The sequence below is a fragment of the Sturnira hondurensis genome, unplaced genomic scaffold (assembly GCF_014824575.4).
Source record: "Sturnira hondurensis isolate 20B ecotype Veracruz unplaced genomic scaffold, ASM1482457v3 Scaffold0001872, whole genome shotgun sequence".
Lineage (NCBI taxonomy): Eukaryota > Metazoa > Chordata > Mammalia > Chiroptera > Phyllostomidae > Sturnira > Sturnira hondurensis.
In genome coordinates, this window is record NW_028074503.1 from 26,782,870 (window position 1) to 26,806,050 (window position 23,181).

Consider the following 23,181-nt stretch of genomic DNA (forward strand, 5'->3'; position numbering starts at 1 on the left):
AGCTGGGCCAGTGGGGGGTCCACTGGATTGCTGCTGCATAACAATTTCCCTGATTATACTTAAGAAATTGCAGTTTTAAAGAACAGTGTAGATTTGAGAAAAGACAAATTAACTGGCTTCAGAAATACTATCCACACATTATGAAAATATTAGTAATTTCTCTAAGAAAATATAAAGTCTTACTCTAATTGTTAAATGCTTCATTGACCTCCATCTCTAAGGCTACAATCATCAAGACTCTGTATTCTGTTCATCTGCATTTTAAAAATCTACATCTTCTTATCTATGATTACTTAGTGGATTTTATTTTTATTCTCAAGCTCCTTATGGGCCCTTGCAATCACAAAAGAAAGGATCGTTTTGGTTTTGCCTGTAACCACAACTGAAGATCCATATCCTAGAATGTCAGACATTACTGATAAGGCTTTTTCTTTATTAATCTTAAGGGTGATGGGTATTTATTTCTCTTTTTATTGCAGAATAGTTCTATTTTCCCATTGATCACTTATCAAGTGAATGATCCCCCAAGGAACTAAATTTATAGCATAAATCTGCCATTTGTCAAAGTCCTTCAATCTCTCTTCATTCTGATATGATTGATCACCCTGGCTTACGGTTATACAGACACACATCCGAGAATCAGATCATTAATAACATCATTGTTAATATTTGCATAGGTAATTTCAGTGGTGGTTGTGAGACATTTTTTTCCTTGAGCTTAATCCTCAAATCATACTAATTCCCATTTATTAATTTATTATTCATCTTCATGATTAATCAAGTAAGTATTTACCAGGTTCTATTCCCTGCCAAAGTCTATAATACCTGGAAATATAAATAATTCTTACACTGATACTCTATAAAAACTGAAACAATATTAAAGGACTTGGAGAGAGACGCTGCTTTGATGCATCTTAATAATTACAATACATTGTTGACACTGGGTTTGCCAATGTTGAGATAAATGCTTCTTATTTTAAAAATCTACAAATACAAAATAAATAAGAAACCAAGCCATCATTGCCAGAACTAAAAATTATTGTCTGTGCCACCTCACATTTGCTAATAAAAGACATATTCTGAAAAGATGAGAGCGAGGTAATTGTTGAAAAAGTTTCTCAAATGTCGGTCGGAGGAGAGATCAAGTTCTGGAAGTACAGGGCATGTGCAGGATGCATAAAATAGATGAGAATTCTATATGCCGTCCAAGAAGTGTTGAAGATGATCCTTAAGGACAGGAGATCTAATCACAGAGAGGACACCAGGGAGTGCTCTATCTGAAGTGGAACCCTAGGAAATGAGGGGCTTCAACCTATGAATTTTGGGGGACACGATTCAGCCCCTGACACAAGGCAATATATGTCAGAGGTTTTCTTTAACAAGGACCCTCTAATTCCTGAAACTAAAGATATGATGGGAATATACATGGCAAATATCTCGAGTTAATCTTATTACTATAAGAATATTTATAAATCAAAGAGGCTAAATGCCTCAAGATGCCCACAAGTGTATTTTAGTGCTTTTTTGTTGTTGTTTATGCTATTCCAGTTGTCCCAAGATTTTCCCTTTTACGCCCTCCCCCATCTCATCCCCATTCCTACAGTCAATTCCGCACTGTTGTTTGTGTCCATAGGGGTTGCAGCCAGACAGAACTGAGGGCTAAGACACTTTATAAACTGTTACTAAGTTCCCTGAATTTAAACTTTTGTCTGTGCTCCTTATTATCTTTCTTCTTAAGAAAATCACACAATGGCTATTTACACAACGTTTAAACATGCAGCCAGTTATTTCTAATCATTTGTCCACAAAACCAGTTATTTCACTGAATTAAATGCTTTCAAGTTGCTACAACCAATCAAGTCAGAGATATTCACAAAGCTTGTTTATAAGTGAGTCCGTTGGATATCAACATGGAAAAATAGGATCAGCAAGCTCTTCACTAAACTAAGTGCTCCAATAGGTTAGGCAGCTTGTGTTTATACATTCAGACAGACTTGAGAAACTGCTGCCTGGATTTAGTTATAAAACCTTAAAAGAGTTGGAAAACATGAAGCCAGGCAATTAAATCTAGCACTGTTTCTTTAAAAGGCACTTTCAAATATTGGACACAGAATTTGTTGTTGTTTTGTTATTGTTAGGCGGACAATATATAGTTGCTCGTTTTAGGAAATTAGAAAATTATAGAAAAGAAAAGAAATTAAACTCTCACACTTCTCAACACCAGGACTATTTCCGGGCAATGAGGTAGGGCTAGAGTCTGAGATACATCCCCTCCAGAGAAGCAGGTCTGTGAAGTATGGGTGTTGTATGTGTTTTTAATGCTGATATTAAATAACATTGAAAATAGATTAGGTTAAAAGCACCCACTTCTAGTTATTCACCTGAGTGAAGTAAAACTGTTGTTTCTCAAAAACCTATCCATGAAATACTTACAGCAGATCTGTTCTACATAACCAAACTGGGAAACAACCAAGACGGCTCTCAACTGGGAAACAGATGAACAAACACTGGATATATGTATACAATAAAGTCCTAGTTAGCAATGGAAAGAAACAAACCATCAACACATACAGTATACATGGATCTCAAATACACATTGCCAAATGAAACCAGCCAGACTGAAAGGTTACATACTATGATTCCATTTATATGACATTCTGGCAAAGGCAAGACTATGGGGAGGATAACATTAATGAGTGCCAGAAGTTAAAGGCGGAGGGAAGATTTGATGATGGGAGAGAGCATGCAGGGACTACCTTTAGGGAGAGGAGTGATAGAATTGTTCTGTGCTTTGATGATGTTGTGCCCATGATTATTCATTGTCAAACTTATAGAACTGCACATGAAAAAGAGTGAATTTTATCATGTGTATGTTAAAAATAAAGCTAAAACATAATCGCCTAAGTGTGTATATTATATGCTTGTCCCTGTGTTTTGTTTATGAGTGCATGGTATCTCTAATAGATACAAAGCTCACACGAGGATGCATGCTTGCACACACCTATCAACCGTTGGCAGAGCACCAGGAACCGTTCCGTGTGGCTGCCCCTGAGAATAAAGATTAGAGGTCCAAAGGCAGAAGGGCCTCTTGACTTTCACTGCACATATTCTTATATTGCTTGAATGGTTTACCATACCAGTATAGCACTTTTCAATGAAAAAGACACCGATCTAGGTTTAAATCCCACATGTGAGTGAGATCATGTTTCTTGACTTTTTCTGACTTACCAATGTCACCCCAGTAAATTTAGTTAAAAAATAAAATAAAATGTTGCAGAAACACTGATCTAAAAAAATATACAGGGGTACGCAAAAGAGGCCTGCAATTGTTCAAATGGGAAATAATGCAATAATTGATAAATAATAATACAAGATTAAACTCTGTTTCACGTACAACTATAAGCTGACTTTGCCAATTCCGTATAAACATTTTGGTGTTGCAGTTTTGGAGCGTTTGCCAGTAAATTATCTTTTCTGACTGGACAACCTAAATATTCCCTTTTCTTGAGTATGGGTGCTATTAGGTTATGAAAAGGTTCTGAAAGTTACTTGACGACAAAATCTGTTGCACACTGAGGTTGCACGCTTTCCCTGATCCACCACAGAGTCTAGCGATTACCCCCTGGTGAGTAGTACAAGCCAAAAATCAATGAAAGTAGAAGCAGCAGGCTTTTCCATGGTGGAAATGGCCTCAGTTTCATCAATAGCAGTCAGCACAACTTCTGGAAAAAGAAAAGACTCAAAGAATACAGGCACTTCATGCCTAGCGTGCCCAGTATGGTTGCCAGTTAAAGCTTTACATACACAAGGATGCCTATTAAACTTCCCATTTAAACTGACAATGAACATACTTCGGATGTAAAATGAACTTGTCATCAAGAAAACTTTAGAATAAGCTGGGAGGTGGAGGGATTGAGCAAAAAAGAAAACAAGAGAAAAACACATGGACATAGACAACAGTGGGGTGATTGTGCAGGAGGGAGTTAGAGGTGGAAGAGAATATGGGGGGGGGATGAACAGTGATGGGGAAAATAATAAACAAATAAATATTTTTTAAAAAGAAGGAAAGAAAACTTTAAGTAGTATGCTGTGCAATGGGGCTTTCCTAAGTCTGAAATGACTGGACACGGTAATGGCCTCGTCTTCCAGAGTGAGTCAGGATGCAAGGGAACAGTGACTGTCCCCCGCAACGATGCTTCTCAGCTGGCCAGTCAGTGTCACCACAGTCCGAGAAGAGGTCCTAGAAAAGTTTCTAAATAAAAAGTAACATAAAGACTGAATTTTTTAAAAATCTACATGTCCATCAGTATACATACATGAATGATGGACTATGCATTTCCAGATTGTTCTATGCTCCCTCGATTATTTCATTGGAAAAGTTCTTTCACGCTCTACCTGTCTTTTTGTAAAGGGAGACTGTTTCTCTCGTAAGTAGGTGAGAAAAGAGCTGATTAATCTAGTGTGAAAAGGGAGCTCTTTTGTGCAGGAACACATCTGGGTGTGGTCCTAGAAGCCCTCTTTACGAATTTTGCTACTTAAAACATGATGCTCAAATCTTGGGATTTTTTTTTTTTTTTTGCTAATTGATTTGCTTGTTTTTACTTTAATTGAGAAATCTAATTCTCACACAGAAGAGCACATAGAGTATAAATGAAGAGCTTCATACCTAATATCATTAGAATTTATCAGATAATATGTGCTGCAAATATTTCTCCCAGTTCTTTGATTGCCTCTTCATTTCAAACCAAAGTCTTGCAAAAGCACAAATGTTGATTTCCATTGAAAGCAATATATTAATGTTTTATGTATAGAGCATTTTAAGCAAATCTAATAAATAGTTGCCTCTTTCATGTTTATAAATACATTCTTCTATTTTTGCTTTTAGAAACACTACATTTCAGATTTTATCTCGAAGGGTTATCAAGTTTATTAACAGAATTATTCATAGTATTTTATTATTACTTTAACATACATGAAATCTGTAATGATATTCTTTCTTTTATTTCTGTTATTAGTCATTTGTATCCTCTCCTTTTTTTAGCTAGTCTGGCTAGAGTTTTATAAATTTATTGATCTTTTTGAAGAACCAACTTTTGGTTTTATGGATTTTATTCATTTTGCTATTGATTTCCTGTTTCAATTTCATTGATTTCTGCTACATTTCTTTTATTTTTTTTCTGCTTACTTTGGATTTAATTTTCTCTTCTTTTTCTAGTTTTTAAGATATAATTGGCACATCATCACTTTCACTGAGTTTATTGACCAAAGTCAGGATATGAAAGCAACCTAAGTGTCCATCAACAAATGAATGGACAATAAAGCAGTGTTGCATATATACGAAGGAACATGACTCAACAATAAAAAAGAATGAAATCTTGCCATCTACAACAACGTAGATGGACCCAGAGAGTATTGTGCTGGCTGAAATAAGTCAGAGGAAGACAAATGCCATACAATTTCACATATATAAGGAATCCAAAAATCAAAGTAACAAAGAAGCAGAACAGAAATAGACTCCTACAGACAGAGAACATTTTGACAGTTGCCAGATGGGAGGCTGACAACTGGACTAAATAAGAGTTAGCAAAATAGAGCACCCTTTAACTGGGGGAAATACAAAACCCAATTGCAAAAGGTGCCAATGGAAACAAAGAGAAAGAACTTGGGACAGTTTTGCCATCAGTCTATTGCATACTCGAATCTTTTCAGACCTGCGATATGACAGGAAGGGAAGGGGTCAGGTGATTCACCTTCAGTCAAGTGACACGATTCCTTCCCTTAGTTCTCACATAGTATAATTATATCTGAATTATCTCTATAATTAAGTATAATATTATTAGAGAAAATTATGTAGAAGAAAACAGGCAAAGAGGATGAAGAAGTATACATTTCTTACAAAATAAACTTGCAAAAGAATCTCTCTTTCCTGGTACACAACATTGAACTTGGAATTCATCAATTATAATGAGATTATCTAGTGCTGCCTGAGGTTCAGCCTGAATTAGCTGCTGTGCTTCCTGGGGACCGTGCCAAAAACTCAAATATATACAAAGTCCTAGACTATGAAGGTATCTAGAATTCTGTTCAAGAATAAAGTACAAGAACTGGGCAGAATCCTTGCTCTTAAAGTGCCCTAAAGGGACCTTTACCTTTGCCTTGACATAATCATCATAAGACTTCTACCTCCAAATTTCTAACGACCTTGAAGTGACTGATTAGGACTCAGCCATCCAGGATTTGTCTGAATCCTTTGTTAACTCACTTGAACTTTCAGCCAGTGCAATGTTTTGGGAGTATCAAGTTTCAGAAGTGGTTTGAGAGTTCCCACCCTTCAGATGTAACTATATTTTCCTGCAGGGCAGTAGAAAAGCATTCTCCGTGCTTGCTGTTTTCACCTCCATGTACAGAAAAGACTGCAATCCTAGAGCTTCTGTTAGCATCAAAAGGGGGGAAAAAATGAGTCTCTCTTTCTGTCGGTCTAACCAGCTTTCATCGTTTTAATAGGAATTAAGATTAATAAACTTTCCTTCTTAGTATTATTTATTAGCTCTACTTGTTTCAACATACAGGGTGGGGCAAAAGTAGGCTTACAGTTGTGAGTAGTGAAACACCACACTTATTCTTTTATTATTATTTACATATTATTTCATTATTTCCCATACAAACAACTGTCAACCTACACCACTCTGTATTTTAATAAAGTTGGTAAAACTTTCTTTTCTACACCCATAAAACAGCAAAATTGCTTGCCACTTGGGTTTTCCCCATGTTCCCTCAACTCTGGTACATGAAAATAATGAAGCAAGTTACCATTTTATAATTATATTTTTATTCCTTTTTTAGAGTTATGTTCTATTTTTCTCTTACTGGAAATGTGCAAGAAAAAGCCCTCATAGCTTCCTTACTTCCTGTGGGAGTTAATGGCTGCTAAGGATAATAACCAGCAGAACAGTGTGAAATATAATAATGTCTCTACAGTTTCCAGAGTAAAACCACTTGATAGTCAAGAATTTGAACTACAGAGTTTAAATGGTAAAAGTTAGATAAAAATAAAATTTGAACAATTGACTAGGTTGTTAAAATGAATATATATATTTCCAAAATATATAAATTGAATTATCCCTCTTATTAAGTATAATATATGTTAAAGAAAATGATATGGAAGAAAATAGGCAAAGAAGGATGAGGAAGTCATCTCAAACCTGCATTTCCTACAAAATATACTCTAGGAGTGACCTCTGTTTCCTGGATCATAATATTTAATTTGGATTTGTTAGTCAGGATGAGATTATCTATATACACTAACTGAATTTTTTGATTTGTAAATAATCACATTTAAAGATTAGACAATTCCCAGGATTTTCTTCCACTTCTAAGTTTTGTTTCAAACCTTGGCTATATTATCAAAACACCAGGGCTTCAGTTCGCAGCCATAGACTCTCAGGCACAATTACTCACGACTCCAAGACACTAAAGAAAAAAACAATGATTTCATACCCCTTGTTATGCCCCTTTGCTCCTATAAATTATGTTGGGATGAGGTGAAAACAAAAAGCAAGTAATGATAAATCTGAGCTAGAATATCTGAGAGAGCAGAATTTTGCCAAATATGTTTGAAGGAAGTGTGTTGGAAGATTCCCGTTCTGACAACAAACCCTGGAGTCTGTGGGAGTACAGACCCCAAGAATGGGTTAGAAGGAGACCCCATCTCATTCCCACCTCACAACGGAACTCAGAAAACGTCTGCGTCACAAACCACTGACAATATGGCACCACGTTACAACATTTTCTATTCATTACACCAGGAAAGCACATCTGCAATGTCTTATACAGCTTTCCAGGGAAATGTCAGCAATCAAGAAAAGAGGATAATTTTAAACAAAATCATCGCATTAATATTTCATATCAGCCAAACTCGCCTAATAAATTGCCAACCCTCTGCATTCCTCTAAAAATTCTAAATAGCCTTTGTTCACACAGGGAAGACTTGTTGTTGAAAGTCCAAATGTCCTCGTGTATCAGCCTGATACAAGTTCTACTGGCATACCTCGAGGCTTAAGGCTGTTTCCATTTCCAAATGGAATAGGGAGAATACAGTTAATTGGACACAGAGAGAAAACACAACTAAAAAAAATGGGGAGCCCTTTGTTGGATCATTAATTCCAAATCCACACCAAAATAATTGCTAAATACTCATTCCAGCCTTTAAAAATGTGTCTTCGAAGAAAAAAGGAAAAGGCCCATTTCTAATTATTTAGAGCATTTGCTTATATTGATGAAGTTATAAAGTAGGTACTAAAAATTTGATTTCACTTTTATTGCATAATCATAGCCACAGGGTTAACCTTGATTAAGACTGTGAAGAGTATTTTCCCAGAGTTTATAGCCCTAGGCCCAAACTGGATGTGATGATGGAGGCTGCACGTCCAAGTCAACACTTTAATGAACTCACATACTTACAAGGTTCCCTTAAGAGCAATCATTGGAGTAAGTACAATTCATACTGTGGCTTTCAGAACTTCTCGTAGGCAAGAGTCTACCCTTCACAGTGCAAATGCGACGTTTCTATACACAACATTCCTAGCATTTTTTTCTTCCCTCAAATACACAGAAATAAGGAGAATGTAATCAAGCACAGCAACATTTGGAATTTCCTTTGATATAAACATAAAATATGGCCCACTGATGGGAAGAAGCCTTGCTAGCCAATGCTCTGTGAAAGATGTTGGTTATCTGAATTATGGATCTGGGAAGAGGTTTCTTATCACAATTATGACATGACTAAATCAAACAAATAAATCAGTAAACAAAAATTCACTGAGAAGCAATGAATAGAATAAGGGCTATGCTGCTTACCAACCAAATTAAGTATAAACATATATACCATGCACCTAAACACATGTAAGAAGATATATATATTTATGTATGTGTTTGTGTATATGTGTGTATTTACAAAGAGAGAGATCGAGACAGAGAGATATATAAATATCAGAAGCCACAAAAAATTAAACCGATAGTGAGAGTATTAATTCAAATAGATCTTCACGTATGGTTAAAGGAAATGCCTCTGTCCTAGAGTGAATTTCCCACGATTTTTCTTCCTTGCTTGATTTTTCATTTTTCTGATTATATATCACCCATCTTTTGCATTAAGTATGTCAACTCCCTTATCTATTGTCCTGCATCTAAATGTTCATTTCCATGCATCAGAGTACGTAATGCATTTTGGAGATTTCAATCCTAAATCTTTTCTGTCTGAAACTGTTTAAAGTTCACACGTTAACTACAGTGCCCTTCAAATAGTCTCAAGTTCTAGTTGTTAATTTCCTAATTTGCCTCTCAAGTTAGACATTTCTGTAATGAAGAAATGTCAAAATGTTCATTCTCTTCCAAAATGCACTCTAATTCTACTTGGTATTATCTAATTGGTGCTTTGTTATCTTTCACCACCATATGGTCAAATCTCCTCATAGTTTAATTCATTGCTTAAGCAAAAACCTGATCAATTAGCTATGCAACAGCAATAGCTTATGAACCAAAGAAACTTACTTAGAACAAGGGAGTCATCCATGTTCCCAAATGCCAAGCAAACACAAGTGAGGAACCTGATCCATCAACACTGGGCCCGTTTTAGGTCGCCATTGTTGCCACTGGAAATTAATCTCACTAAGATTTGAAGATGTTCTGTCTGAACCCAGTGTGTGTATGTATGTGTGTGTGTGTGTGTGTGTGTGTGTGTGTGTGTGTTGTATTTCAAGACACAATGACTGCATTGTCTTTAATGTTACATTTAGTTAAGAATATATTCTACTTGAACTCCCAAGTATTCAGCTCCTAAGTAAGAAGTCATAATTTTTTAAAGATTTTATTTATTTATTTTTAGAGAGAGAGGGAGAGAAACACCAATATGTGGTTGCCTCTTGTGTGCCCCCTACTGGGGAGCTGCCCCAAAACCCAGGCCTGTGCCCTGCCTGGGAATCAAAGCAGCAATGCCTTGACTCGTAGGCTGGCACTCAGTCTACTGAGCCACACCAGCCAGGCCAAGAAGTCATAATTTGTATTTACAAATGTATTCTTTTTTCTCAAATACTGGCCTCCTTGTCAGGATACCTAGATCAGAAAGAAATCTCCTGCCTTCAAAAAACGCTGTGCTTAAATAACCCTTGGGGCTCATGAATCCAAGTCACAAATCAGGATTTCCAGTTCTTACAAGACGAATTACTCTGGGGGCCTGTAAGGGCCTTAGTTAGAGCCACCTTCACCTGTCACAAAGATTCATTATGATAACAGTGAATCTCAAAAGGAAACTGGTTGGCTTAAAGATCCTTATCCTTTGTGTGAATTTATCTACTTCTTCCTCATGTCCATATATACATATATACACTTCCATATACCAGTAAAAATTGAGGAAAGCAGCCTTCGACAAAACAGGAAAAGATGTTGTTACATATTTCTCCTGAAATAATAGGTACCTACTTACCTTAAAATTAGTTTCAATGTATTCTTGCAATAATAGCACAAATATGTTCTAATATGGCTTACTGCCTGCAGCTCTGGATGTAAAAGCGAATATCATAATTTTAAATTCTACCTTGCTAATCAGCATCCCATGGGGACCGTGGCAGGGCCTCCCAACCATTCAGTCTCCTAGGCTGGTGTGCCTCAGTGGACTGAGCGTCAGCCTGTGAACCAAAGGGTCACCAGTTAGATTCCTAGACAGGGCATATGCCGGAGTTGCAGGCTAAGTCCCCAGAAGGGGGCGCATGAGAGGCAACCACATATTGATGTTTCTCCCTCTCTCTTTCTCCCTCCCTTCCCTTCTGTCTAAAAATGAAATAAATAATAAAAAAAAACAGATGATATCTACATGGCACACAGGATCAAGTGGAATGGATTTGGGAGAGTCAATATAGGGCTCGGTGAGAAAAGTTACATTTGCAATATAATATAGGAATGTTAGAAAAATAGAATAAAAGTAATATAAACAGTATTAACTAGTAAATTTATATAAAACTTATAAATAAAGGATTTTCCATTTTTATGAGAAACTTGAGCTTACCTTTATAAAAATAGATTTTTATGTTTGATTTTATGATTGAGCCAGCCACAGGCAATTCCTAATCATGATTTTAATGATAATATTTCTTCAATTCCTTGAGAGTCACATCAAATAAAACTTTTGTTCACATATAGATAATAAAAATTTGTAAAAACCATTTTTCCACCCTTATAGCTGCTTAAAAACTAGCAAATTGAAATTATATTTCAAAAATCTGAAAGTACTTTCTTTCTCTCATTTACTAATGTAATGGTGAAATTTCTTGTAGTAATGGAAATGGATTTGAACCCTAAATAAACATGTGTAAATGAGGTATCTCAAAGGAGAATATCTCAATGGCAGAATATGCATCCACCTTTTAGATCAATCAACATACTGCAGCTAGCTTTTATGCATTAACAAAAGTTATGCCACAAACTGACAAATTCAGAGTCCATTCCTCACATAACACCCTCCAGGACCTTTTTTATGAAAAATCTTCAAGGTTGAGGGCCACATAAAGAAGTCTATGCACTATGGTAAAATTTATCATCTGCATTTTTTGCTATATAGCTGCACTTTTACTCTTGGCTTAGTGACGCAGAGTTTTATACCTACATACTCCATGCCCATTAATATATGAGCAACATAAGCCAGTTCACTTTCCATGCTGCCTAATATTCCATAATCGAAGACTCTAATTTGGGGTAGGGAATTCTACCTCCAGAGTCACTACTCCTTTAAGATGCAAAGATTTTTATGATAAGAAAAAATATAGCGATTACCCATCAACACCTTAGTCTTCAAGATTAGTTTTGGACACCTAGAAACACTGCGAAAATGGGATACAGGACAGAAATGGTTGGCTTTGGGTGAAGTGGGAAAGAGTAAAAAGAAGGCAGAAAAGAATAATTACAGCAAAAGACAGCCTGAAAATGAGAGAGTGCTTGGCATGGCACCCTGATGAGCTAAGAGGAAGCATTAGAGCCTTGGTTGTTCAAGTGTGTGTGGAGGCAAAGAGGAGTTAAAAAAAAAAGGACCTTTACTTGTGAGTTTTCTTTAACACCAACTCTGGTTAGAGCCTTCATTTTTTTCTTCACCATTCACAATGGCAAATGTTACCTTGTCCACATGCATATCACCAGTTAGAAATTTGTTTCACCTCAAAGAGTCTTTCCATACTTAAGTGTTAGGGAGAAATCAATCAACCAGCTATTCAATGCAATTATCAGCTATTGTCAACCAGTTTATTCCATGTAATTATTAGCCATTACTATTAGCAATTATTCCTTGAGTATCAGAAGTTGAACCATTCTTACATACTGTGGAGCTTAGTGTTCAAAACAACAGTCTGTTTGCCTGTCACCAGAGCCATAAACTTCTTTCTAGAATTCTTGAGAAGACTGGGAGAAATTTGAGGGTCAACCAGTGAAATGGCAACTCAAGTAGAAGGTGAGACACTACCCTGAGAACTACCCTAAAATATCCTGGGATATTTTAGCGTTACTTTCTTTGTTTACCAGAAAGCATTAGCTAGATTTATTTCCATCTACAGTGTATTTGATGCCAGAGACATTCTCTTGGCCTCAAGTACCCCCAAAACAAAGCATATTTTATTTATTTTAAAAAATAAAATGTTTTTCAAGAATATATTTTTTTAGGTTTTATTTATTTATCTTTTAGAGGGGAAGGGAAGAAGAGAGGGAGAGAAATATTAATGTATGGTTGCCTCTCATGCGTCCCCTGCTGGGAACTGGCTTGCAACCCAGGCATGTGCCCTAACTGGGAATTGAACCTCGATCCTCTGGTTTGCAGGCCTGCAGTCAAACCACTGAGCTATACCAGCCAGGGCTCAAGGATACATTTCTAACCTTCCATTTCTATTCTCCACGAGAAACGTATACCCTGCAATACCACTATCTGTAGTCACTGTCCCTAAACAGTGGTAGCCAAAACCAGCATGCTATACCAATGGGAGAGAGAAGCATCAGAGTTGGGTCTGAACAAGATTGGTCTTAGGTCCAGCCTGGCTTGACCACAGCTTTCATTAAACAAAGCATTTAAGTGTGAATAAGATCAAAGTGGTCTACTTAATGAACTTTATTCTGTGAAACAGATGAAGTTCATAGGCTAACAGAGCCATACCTACCATGCTTAAATGCACACTATAGGTCATTCCTACTACAGCTCCCTTTTTTTTTCAGTCTGCAGATACCCTGGGCAGATTATATTTGAAAAGGAACAGAACAAAAAGGGTGCTGGGAATGGCAGAAAGTGTTTCTCAGTTTTGTTTTCCCCTGATGGCTGGATCATCACCTGCCTTTCTTCTTCAGGCTCACAGTTTCTCAACACCACCAGCAGAAGACAGCAGTTTCCTCCGAAAGCTCCTTCACAATCCCTAACATCCACTCTGTTTGTCCCAGGATGAGTCACATGCACTCTGACCTGTGGGGTGGAAGGTATAAATAGGCTCAGACCCACGCTGGGTTCTCTCTGCCCTTGGACTTAGGGATGGAATGCCTACCTAAAATATTTTTTTTTATGTGAATGGAAGCAGGATGGTTACATAAAAACAAAAAGTGAAGTATTGTCAGCAGGAAGAGTAGAACTGATCACTGGAGATCAGCAAGTAACAACTGTCGACCACCATAGGAACAATCCTTAAATATGAGCTGGAAAGTGACAATGTTCGAATAGCATGCGCTGAAACAGCGGGAACTAGCCCAGCAGCCGGGGAGGTTGGTTGGCTCGCCATGCAATTCACTGTGTGGCCTTGCAACACAGTGAGTAAGTTGATCAGACATTGTTCTGTGGGAGGAACTGTAATTCCCTGAGACTGTGCTCAATCTGTTTGGGTATATGAAGAAGAAATGCTCCAGCCAACCCCACACTCACAGATAACCATTCTATCATATATATATATATATATATATATATATAATAGATGTTATATATTATATATCATATACTATTTATAATATATAATAGATGTTATATATGTTAACACATATAATGTTATATGTCATACACTCATGTTATAAATGTTAGTGTATAAAACATACATTATATATTACATATTATTTTATATATATATACTTTTTTCTAAGCTTCCTTATTATACTATATGAACTTTGGGCATAAAATCAGGTTACAATTTGTTAATGTTCAATTTTCAGTGACTCTAAGCATCTTTACAATGAGGAAAAATTCTTATTCTTTACTTTTTACTGAAGTTCCCCCTCTGTGCAAAATATAATAATTTCTTAGGTTCTCCCCTCTAAGGATCAATACTGTGTTTATTCTTCCTCATCGCCGGAAACAGAACTCAAGCTCTCACCATAGCAAACCCATGGTGAAGCGTTCCAGAGTGTCCAGCGGACGTGGTAAACCGCATTGCCACTGACTCCGAAGCCCTGCCTACACTTCAAACAGAGGAAATTAGAACTGTGCTCCCTTTTCCTCCTACCGCTCAAACCAGCAGCACAAATCTAAGCTCAGGACATAGGCCTTCCTCAAAGATGGGAGGGAAAAATGATTTATAGAGTGCTAGGACTTTCAACAACATACGTGTTCTAGTTGACACCAAAACAGTACATGCCTGAAAGTCCAGGGCTGAGTGGGCAGAGGGTTTCTCATCAGTCTCACACCCCACCCAAGACCAGCTCTTCCTTAAGACAAGCTCTCTTGTTATTGACACAAGCTCTCACGCGTAGGTTTTTGGGGGGGTCCTGGTGAGTTTGCTCAGTGTTCTTTCCTCTCAGCTGATCTCTGCTCAGAACAGTCTAACTAACATGCAGCCTCTTCCCCAGCCACCTCCCTCAAACTGTGCCAAAATCGTGGTCTTGATTTTCTTCCCTAGAGGCTTCTTCACTCATGAAAACTCACGTACCATCTTTCCCGGAAGCCTCTCGTGTAAGGTGTAAGAAAGCATAGTTCTTTGTCACGAGAAAAAAAATCTTAGTGTATCTTTTCTTCCATAAAAGTAGGCATCTATTTGCCTTGTAATACTGAAATGAAACCTGAGAGCTTTTTCCCAGTGAAAATAATAATGGAGCATTTACTCCAAAGTGCTGATACTCCCAACATAGAAATAGATGGCCTGGCAACTTTTCAAGGAAAACTCTGTAGCTCAAACCTAGTTACAATAGGCCTAACTAACTTTCTGAGCACCCAATAACTAAGTACTAGATCAATTCATTCTCTCTCTCTCTGTCTCTCTCTCTCACTCCCTCAAATAAAAAAAAAAAAAGCAGGAGACAGCTGATTAAGGAAACAAATTATTCTCAGTATTCATGAATACTGGCTTAGTTAAAATACTCAAGGCTTGATTTCATTTTCAAATATTGTTTTTTTTTAATGGGCAAGATGCATCTATATCAAGACCTTTAATCCAAAGCTTCTTTTAAGATGTGTGTTTTTTTCTTAAACCAAAGACCATACAACATTTCGTTTGACAAACTGCTTCTATATTCAGCATTTGTCTGATACGGTTTGAGCTCTGTTAGTCGTTTGAGGGTTTTGTTCCTTCATTTGGTTTTTGCATGTAGAATGCAAACTGGATCACATCCACCAGTTCCTGAGGCAGACAACCCAGGAGTTCTCGCCCCCAACGGGCACTCTGCTTCCACAGGGAGTGTGGCTTCCAGATCCCTCTTAGGACACCTCCCAGGGCAGGAATGACGGTGAGGATGACTTCCAGTTGCAACTCCATTGCCTCTGATGAGGAGGGCCTAACAGGCCCTCCAGTTCCCCAGCTGCAACATTAAACACTCATTTGGCACAGATGATGCACAGAGATTTCTCTACGGAACTCTGCAGCCATTCAATGATTCCGCTGGTTTCGGCACTGCAAAGTTCTCGTTTCCAGAAGCAGTCTCCTGGGTCCCGGCAAGATCTGCTTCCGCACAAGAGGCTATCATCATTCCGTCTTTTTTTCAACAGGCAGTAAAAGTACTTTATTTTCCTCTTGTATTTGCTTTCTATCTTGCTTTACAAAGTTATGAAGTTCACAGCTTTATATCAAAATGTAAGAAGGCTAAGATATTTGCTTGTAAACATTTTTACAGTTTATTGCCATTTACTATCCAGAAGACAGAAGTCTACTGAGTGTGCTATGAATACTAGAGAGCTTTGGACCATAAGGGGCAATTTAAACAACACTTACTGAAATGTCTCACAATTTTTTAATTGATTAGGAAGTGATGATTATTTTCATGAAGATACCACTCCTTTTATTCTCATTGTTGTTTTAAAAATGCAGAACACTTTCAATCAGATATATTGTATCTACCTTGTCCTCCTCTTTAAGTTCATTGCCAAATGTCACCTTGTAATAAAACTCAGCATGACCACACCATAAAAATCTGTAACCCGGCCCGCAAAATTCCCAACCTGCCTTACCTCGCTCTGTGTTTGCAAAGCACTTATCATCTTTTAATATAACAAATAATACAATTATTTAATAGCGTGGGCCTGCGAACCAGAGGATCGCGGTTCGATTCCCAGCCAGGGCACATGCCTGGGTTGCAGGCTGGTTCCCTGAAGGCCAACTCCCAGCAGGGGATGCACAAAAGGCAACCGTTTCTCTCCCTCTCTCCTTCCCCTCTAAAGATAAATAAATAAATAAAATCTAAAAAAAATTATTTACTAGGTTTGCTGTTTATTCTGTCTCTGCAGGCTACAATAAATGCATTATGAAGGCAAGGACTTTTGAGAGCCTTGTTCGGTGACGTGTTCCCAGTTTAACAGCACTGTGCTGGCACACAAATTCTCCCTAAGAATTTGCAACGTGAACAAACAAATAAATGAGTAAATGAAAAACAAAAGGAAGAATGGTGACAAGTTACTTTTCTTTTTAAACAATTTGCTGTGATGGTAAATAAGCTGCTGAAACAATAAGGTAGGATTTAACAAGAGAAAGAAGTTGGAGTTGTCACAGGAAGCTACCATTTACTTTTACAGCTTGGAGATCACCATTTAAAAGTAAAATTGATCATTGATTGGGCAATGTTTATTTGGCTCGTTGGTGGCATTTTGACATATTGTATGTATTTAAAGGTACATTTTGATGTTTTCATATACGTATACATCATGAAAATATCGCTACAATCAAGCTAAATGACATTGTGAGTTGGAAAGGGTCATTTTAAAAGCTATGAATTGGAAATCAATAATCAACATTTCCCATAAAGATTTCAACTCTAAAATAACATGGTGTTAACTATATTTATTGTTGTCCATTAGATCTCCATAATTTATTTATCTTGTGTAACTGAAACTTTATAACCTTGGGCTAGGATCACACCATTTCCCCCTTGTCCAGACCCTGGCAACCAAAATTAATGTATAATTTTGTTCTCTTCCTTTTTATGTTCACATCTCAATATATAAAGTCAAATTATTTCATCCTTCAGTTTGCTGGGTCCAGGAGTAATATTCTTAACTCTCATGAATCTTAACACACATGAGGATATACAATAACTTTCTAGGATTTTTAAGTGATAATTATGACCACTTATTAATTGGGAATTTTTCATCTCTGTGTACTGAGGCAAACACAGATTCTAACAATGCCAGATACTGGTTCATTTAAATAAATTCACGACTATTTAACCCTAAATTGTATATATATTTTTTTATTTTTCTAAATTTGCCAGGGCGATTGTAAATTATTTTGTTCATTATTCTTCAATTCACTGCCTTGGGCTTGGGGTGTGAAGGAGAGGACGGCCTGCCCACTGACGATCAGGTTTCAGCAGCTCAAGTAGCCGAAGTCACATTCACAACCCTGCCTGGGGCTGGAGGCAGATATTTCATGTGAAATTGTTGTTTCAGCCAAACATTACTTCTGAATTAGCCTATCCTAATTTTATGCCCTTCTATTTTTTGTATGTGAAGAGCAATTTAGATGCTCAAATAGTTAAATTTTGCAGATGAAGAATAGTCTTTGTGTTCATTGGATAATAATGGTCTTCATATCTTACCAATTTTACAAATCTGATTTTCTTACCTTGGTTTTAGATGGCTCGGTTTCTGGGTGGTCAACATATTTTAAATATATTACACTACACTCTTCTCATATTTTTCATATAAAATTGATAAATGAACAATCAGAATAGCATTTTTAAGTGATACTTCATTTTGTATTTTTATATGTCTTTTCTAAGTGTCAGCCTAGGTGTTGCACAAATTTTGGTGTAAGGTTCATGGAACAATATATAACATTTTGGTAATCACTACTAGAAACCCATCCATGTCTGTTGTTTAGACCTTCTATAATACTTGCCCTGTGGAATATCAGAGGGGACAAATAGCATTTAGCTCAACTTGTAAGCTCTATTTACAAATATAATTATTACTACTTGGTAGGTTGAAATCTCTGTAAGTCCATTTCTTCATCCTTTTTCAAGTTTATCAGATATTTTTAAAGGCATTTGGACAGGAAAAGAAATTGAACTATCTAAAGACCTGGTTTTCATTCATGGAAAATAATATTAAAAAGCAAAATATGAGTGGTAGGGGTTCACATTGTAGTATTTTAGATGAACAGAGGTAGGGAATCACTTGCTGTTTCCCATCTATTGTATCCTTTGTTAAAAAAAATCCTCTTCTCTCAGGAATACATCAGAAACTATAAAGCCATGGCATTTCAGACATCTGCATACTGTTATCAGAGAACAGAAATGAAAAGGGAAATGGGCATATTCACTTTTTTGAAATGTCATCTACTTCCTCTATTAAGTGTTCACTTTGCAGCAAAACACAGACTGAGATTGTTAGTGTGTGTGATTTAAAATACACAACCGCTCCAAAATCATTTCGTCTTCCCCACGCACACACAATACTGCAACCAATTCAAGAAGTGCTGAATTTTAGAATGTTGGTAGAAAGGCTAGCTTACAAAACTTTTAAAGTGATGACTGTATCAGATCCAGCACTTTTAGTTTTTATTTAAGTCTGAGTCTTCATGGGTTAAACTATGCCATGTTTGAACTCTGGAGTTTTGCATTTCATGACAAAGTTACCTTTACCTCAGTAATGAAAATATGTAAATATTAAGATTCCCCCCAAAAATGTATATTAGTGATTATCACTGATATAAATGTTACTGTATCCATCTAGCAGTTTTATTCTAGAAACATTAAAAATAAATCTTCCAATCAAGAGTTCATAAACTTCTCAAAATTATTATACATACATTTTATTTTGATTTAATGTAAAATTCTCTAAGTTTGGAGTCAGAATCTTTTAAAATGAATTTGCCTTGTATTTACCAAAGAAATGACGTGACAGCTGAATCTCTGATTTGGGGCTCAAGCATGATTTCAAAGGGGAACCGAGAAGCTTTGCTCCCTGAGATTTTAGCCTTAGGGTTGGGTGCACAGGACTTGAACACCCAATATCGTCTATGTTCTCGCCATTGTGCCATAGCACATAGGTTACCCAATTCAGGATGTGCCGTCAATTGCCAGAAAAGTCACTCAGAAATTAAACTTCATTTGGAGTGTCAGACTACGATGAAAAACAAAAATATTGATTTAAAACAAAGTTTAATTTCTTGACTGTATTTAAGTTGACTGGTTGGAATCCATTTAAAAATAAACACAGGTGGCAATCTTTCAAATATTTGTTTAATCCCCATTATACATTTTACATTACAGAACAATAATATGTGCACACTAAAAAAATATGAAAGATCTTGCACTTTTGCTAGAAGTTTTGTGTCTAAGTGCATTTTTTAAAAATCTACTTAGAAAGGATGACTTTCCCCAATATGCAGGCTCTTTCTCAGTTAAAAGCAAAAGAGAGAAAAGGATAAAATGAGAGAAAAGCTACCAAGAGTTTCCCCTGCCTTTGCTTGCGAGGGAGAGAAGCAAGGCTTAGGTTTACTATTACTGCAGGTTTCTCACATCTCCCGTGAGCTCCTGGACTTCCAGCCCACAGCTCAATGCTTTCAAGTCTTCTCAGGTCCTGAAACCCCTCTCTGCCTGTCCCTGCCTCATTACCACATTGTGAACAACAGACTATGGTTTCTAGACCAGATTTGATTTTTAGGTATACCCAATGGTATACCGGGGAACCCAGAGAGCAGTTAAATTTCTATTCTGCAAGCCCTGTAGTCTCTCCAAAGGTGTTACATAACATTTAGATTAACCTAATTTCCTCCTGCCTATCTGCAGAGTTTGACAAAGTAATTTCCTCCTCCTTGAAACACTTTCGCGATTTCTATGACATCCACTCTCTTGTTTATTCTCCAGGCTCTGCTGATTTTCTTCATCTTCTCGAACTATAAAATTTTGAGTGCCCCAGACTCAGTCCTCAATCTCTTTGTATTATAAATCCAGTCCTAGGTAATCTAATAAACTCATGGCTGCACAGGCCATTTGTACACACCAACACAAATTTGCATTAGCAGCCCAAATGCTTCCTTTGAACTTCAGGCACCGTATTATTAACAGTAACGACACCTGCCCCTGGATGTCCAGTGGGTACCTGTCCTCAATATGCTCAAACCTGAACTCCTCATCTCAGCCACCACTACACCTTTCATGGTCTTTGTGATAACCCTCCAAGGACTTTCTCTTCTTAGGAAATGAAACTTCCTTCTTCTAGAGGCTCAAGGCAAAAGACATTACTTCATCCTTGACTCCTGTTTCTCCCTTGACCCAATCCTCAGCAAATCATGTTGACTCTACCTTCAAAGCACACTGAAAACACAATCACTTCTCACTATATCTACCCCTACCTTAGTGGGCCAAGTCACCGCAGGCTATTCAGCTGGTCTCCCTTCATCCACCTTTGCCCTCCACCCATTGCCTTCTTACTCTTCTTTCAAAACATGTCAGACAAAAACACTCTTCTGATCAAAAGCCTTGGTGAACCCCATTTCACTCAGCATCAAAGCCAATGACTTACAAGATCTTATATGATTTTGCCCCTGTACCTCTGATTTTATCTCCCACAACTTTCTTCATTCACTCTACGCCAATCACACTGGTATGTCAAGGACCCTCCTGCACCAGAACCATTTACTTCCTATTTTCTCTCAGGAAAGTATGTCCCCACCTGTGTAATTGACTCACTCCTGCATTTCCTTCAGGTCTTAACTTCAGTATAATCTTTAAAATAAAGAATTTAGTAATTATCCCTAGCACCCTCCATTTACCTACTCTTTTTCCCATAGCTCTTATGACTACCTGGTATATTTTTACTTATACCTGACTTATTGACTTTTCCATCTCATTCTACCACTAAACCATAAACTCTATAGAAACAGGGCCTTTATCCAAAGCTATATTCTCACATCTACAATAATGCCTGGCATGTGGTAGCATTTTCTTATACATGTGAGCCAGCGGAAGATTCACCGCAAAGATAGTGGAGTGCAACCTTCAGCCCCAGGACTTGACCTGGGCTTCTGCAAGTATTGAACATGGTTGGCAGGTGCTCAACATTCTAGGTGCTGAGACAGAAGCCAAGGTAGAATTATGAAATATGTGAGCATAAATGGAAAATTGTCTGGAGGAATATTGGAAGAGACGTGAGTTGCTACCACTCCAGTAAGTTGTCCTAATTTTGTTTCAATTCTAAATAAGCAATCATTTGTATCCAAAGTTTTGTTTCTATTATTCTGTATTTGTTTTCTTAAGCACATTCCCCCAAATCAGATAAGGCTCTGCAAAACCAGCACCTGCCGAGAGAGGGCACCCAGCTCCTTGGGAAACAGATGACAGTGGAGGTTGCCTACCCTCAAGTATCCTCTTCAAGAAAGGGCACCAGGACCCCATTAGACTGCTCTTGGATCAGAAATAATTTATCTTAGCGGCAATTTCCGTGTGGAAGGTAAGTATAATGAGCAGATCTCTCTCCATGTTTTTAGCACAAACTTATCAAGAGTCAATTATCAAGAATTTATACAAAGATTCGTATAGGAAATTTATCAATGCTGTTTCTATCTTTGGTTGCAATAATATAAAATTGCATATGCTGATCATGGTAGAACTCATTTTAAAAAAGGGTTGAAGAGTCACAGTTTTTTAATTTTCATGTTTTCCTGAAATACAGAGACAACAAATACATAAAATATATGATGAGTATTAACAGAATCTTCAGGTCCCGGAAGAAAAATTTATTTACACATACGTTCTTAAAATTACGGACATGTCAGATTTTCTATAATCTATTGCATAGGTACAATTCGACTAGTTCTAATTTTTGTTTTGTTTTATTTTCTAAGTCATAAAGTGTGTTTTTGTTTTTCCTTCACTTTTCTTAGATCTTCTTTGTACTTGTTTACTATGTTTAATGCCAATGGCTAGTTTATATACCTTTATAATTTTATTACTAATGAAATGGTGTAGGCCTAGAAATTTGATTTTAAGTACTACTTTGTGTTTGAGGAGTTTTTATATGATATTTTCTTTACATATGTTTTTTATTTGTTTTGACTTCATCTGGAAGTTCACATAAATGAAATTTGGGGTTATTTTTGAGTGAAGAGTTATATGGAAGTATTTTCTTTGTCTCTACACTTTCACAAGCATTGCGTGTAGAAAGGTCTAAGAAGCATACACACTCCTGTAAGAGTGAATATTCTCGGTATAAAGGTATGAGCTCTGATGAAGGGAACCAGAGATTTCTGGAGAAACGCCTGGTTCCAGAGAGGCACAAAAGGAGCTTGGGACATGTCTGCTATGCCAGAAAGTGATGAAATGGAAAAAAAAAAGATTGCAGTGTATTCCAAGGAGACAAGCGCCAGTTTAAAGGAGTTCCTACTGGCCAAATCTGGAACAATTTTGCATCCAATCCAATTGAGGTACAATAATTAATTCATGATTTTTCAAAAATAAGAATCCTTGAGTTCATTACAATAGGTAGGTAAATAAATGACCAGGAAAGAGGGGGAAGTCTTGCTTGTAGTGCAATGCCAAGTACTGGCTGGTGAAGGTAAACAGAATATTGGAATCTGAAAACAAATCATCATTTTGCAACCAACATAGTAAACATTGATTATAAGAAGACTCATCAATTTGTGCTAAATGAGAAAAAATTATGATGAGAAGCTTTATACATTGTTTTAAAGTGTGTCCCCAAAGATTGCTTTTTATCTGAAATGACAAAAGACAAGAGTAAACAATGCAAAA